This window comes from Limulus polyphemus, unplaced genomic scaffold (genome assembly GCF_000517525.1).
Source record: "Limulus polyphemus unplaced genomic scaffold, Limulus_polyphemus-2.1.2 Scaffold15321, whole genome shotgun sequence".
NCBI lineage: Eukaryota > Metazoa > Arthropoda > Merostomata > Xiphosura > Limulidae > Limulus > Limulus polyphemus.
In genome coordinates, this window is record NW_013680931.1 from 2,416 (window position 1) to 5,223 (window position 2,808).

The window sequence follows — 2,808 nt, forward strand, 5'->3', positions numbered from 1 at the left end:
CAGTGCGTTTGTGTCCACATATAGACGTAGTTTCACCAGATCACCCGATGTTGTTGATTTAGCCACTGATATAAAAGCTGATCTAATGAGGGAAGAATATAGACCTTTTGGGTCTGTGTCTTTGACAAATGACACTGGCAGTCCCATACCCATACGTATTCTACGTGATACTGGTGCGATTCAATCATTGTTGTTAGAAGGTATATTGCATTTAGATTCGATTTCTGCCACTGGTGAGTATGTTTTTGCTTAGGGTTTTGAGGGTGGCTGTGTTAATGTTCCTCTTCATAACATTTATTTAGCATCAGACCTAGTTTCGGGACCAGTTGTGGTTGTGGTAAGACCTACTCTGCCAATTAAGGGTGTATCATTGCTGTTGGGAAACGACTTGGCTTGAGGAAAAGTTGTTGCCGAACCTAAAATTACTGTTTTATCTAAGGATGATGATGTTGTTGAGGAGAATTCCGATGTGTTTCCCTCATGTGCGGCGATTCGAGCTCAGGCTAAGAAATTAAGCCAAAATCAAATAATAGACATGGATTCAGGGGACGATATTATATATTTGTCTCAGACATATATTGGATCCGCAAGGATCTTGTGGATAATTGTCCTACTCATGATTCCTCGGTGAGGGATCTGACTAACCCAGAGAAGATCCATTTACTAAAAGTAAACTGATCACTGAGCAAGAAAAATATCTGCAGATCTTTTCACTATTTAAATATGAACTCCCAAAAAGATGAACTGGAGAAATTTATAAATGGTTATTTTGTCAAAAATGGTGTGCTTATGAGGAAATGGAGACCACCAGATGTGCCAGCTTCAGAGGACTGGGCTAGTGTTTACCAAATCTCTCTGAAATATTGAAAGTTGCCCATGAACTCCCCATGGGAGGTCATTTAGGTGTCAACTAGACATGTGACAAAATGCCTGCCACGTATCGAATCTGTGACATTCCGTGACTTAGGTCGACGTGATAACAACCACGTTACAAACACTTGAAGAGAAGTTGGGGAAAATGTTCTTACAGTGTTCATTCTTTAATCTTAATTTTAAATAATATTTTCTTTTAGGTATTCATTAATGAAGCATTAAAGAAAGCTATCAATCACTAGAGTGGTGAAAAAAACAGCCGATCTTTCATTTTGCTTTCTGGGAAAAGAGAAGCCTAAGACTGAAATATGTAATGTTGCAACGTAATTTAAGTTTGTTTGTTTTAGTGCAAATCTACATAAATGGGCTCTATCCACCGAGTGTATCGAAACCTTGTAGCATTGCGCTTAAAAACAAAAACCAGCTGGATATAACACATATTTTTAGTTTAACATCCAGTACTCTATGAAATGATACCCATGAATTCTAATAACTCTATAATGCATATACAATACAAATGAGAGCTTTCTTCAGTTTAGAAACGAAATTGGAAAAATTACTTAAATAAGTGCTTGTGGTGTACTGGTCATCACATTCGATTAACACGCGAAAGGTCCCAGGTTCAATCCCTGGCAGGCACAAAGTGTATTTTTAAATTAGCGCGTTCTGCTGTCTCAGAGTACAAACGTGTTTTTTTATCAGTTCTGATTTCATGTTTAGTTAGTGACTTACTCTTTTTGTTTTATCGCGTTGTGTAGTTTTTGTTTGTGATTTTAAATGTGGAAGTTTCTGGACTTGGTTTATTACGTCCTGAGCTTCTGATGAAGCTAGATTTGTTCAATATGGTTTTATAGAAGATATGAAAATAACAGTGTTTGTGGATTCTACTAAAATTAATCAAGGACAGCTTGTGCAAGCTGTTATTTCTCAGTTTTGTTCTGCTTCAGTTTCATCTATTGTCACTTATCCGGGGGACTATGAGGTTACATTTATATTAAGTGACTATGTTGAATTTGTTGTGCATTCATGGCAAATAACTCACTGATGAAAGCCTTATCTCTAAGTTACATACAGAGGTCACAGTGGAGAACTATTCGATAATGGAGGTGGTTCGTGGTGTTCTTCCTGGACCTGCTACCTTAGATGATGAGATTATTCGATCACGCTCTTTGTCGGATCGTGGTAAAGTGTGTATTGCAGGTGCTAGTGAACAATCTAAAAGTTTGTTTACTGATTATGATCCTAGATTTCCACCACTGGAGGTGAAGGTCGACGGGTAGTCTACTTCTTCATCGCCTACAACTACTATGAATGAAGTCTGTTCCTCGCGCCGTTGGAAATACGCAGAAGTGGTGTATATGGAAGTGAGGACTTCGCCCAGTTGTAAGAAAAGAGGTTTTGAACTTTTTAGTATTTTCCGGAGTGAGACTTGTCTATCTCTTTAGATATATAGTTTTATATATTGTTATTTAAGCAAAAGTACACTAGGCTATCTACTGTGTCCACCGCGGTTCATCGATTGCAGCGTTGTAAATCCATAGACTTACCGCTGTCCCATTGGGGTCAGAAATAATGATACTAAATAGTAAATTTCTCAAATTCTCATATCCACCTGTAAGTCCGTAAACTTACTGTTAACCCATCGTGGTACTCTGACATAAATAGATCTCTTTCACTGTTTATGCTATTTCATGAAAGTGAACTAGGAATGTATTTTGGTGGAAAGAATATTTATTGATGCCCTTTATGTAATGCCAGATTTTTCGCAATCCTCGTTATGATGTGAAATTTCGAAAATATATCTATAGACCGTGGGCCTACAAGATACTAGAAGCTAAGATATGTTAAAAGTTACCATCATGCTGGATGTATGGAAACATGTACCAGTTTTAACATGTGTCTCGCAGCTTCAATGCTCACTATAGAACAAAAGAT

The 2,808-nt window shown here is 37.6% G+C and overlaps 1 non-coding gene across 1 annotated transcript; it reads left to right on the top strand.

The window, feature by feature from the left end:
• Positions 1 to 1,441: 1,441 nt before the first annotated feature.
• Trnav-aac lies at positions 1,442 to 1,514 on the top strand. The gene has a single exon. It is a non-coding gene; the product is annotated as a tRNA-Val (tRNA).
• Positions 1,515 to 2,808: the final 1,294 nt, after the last annotated feature.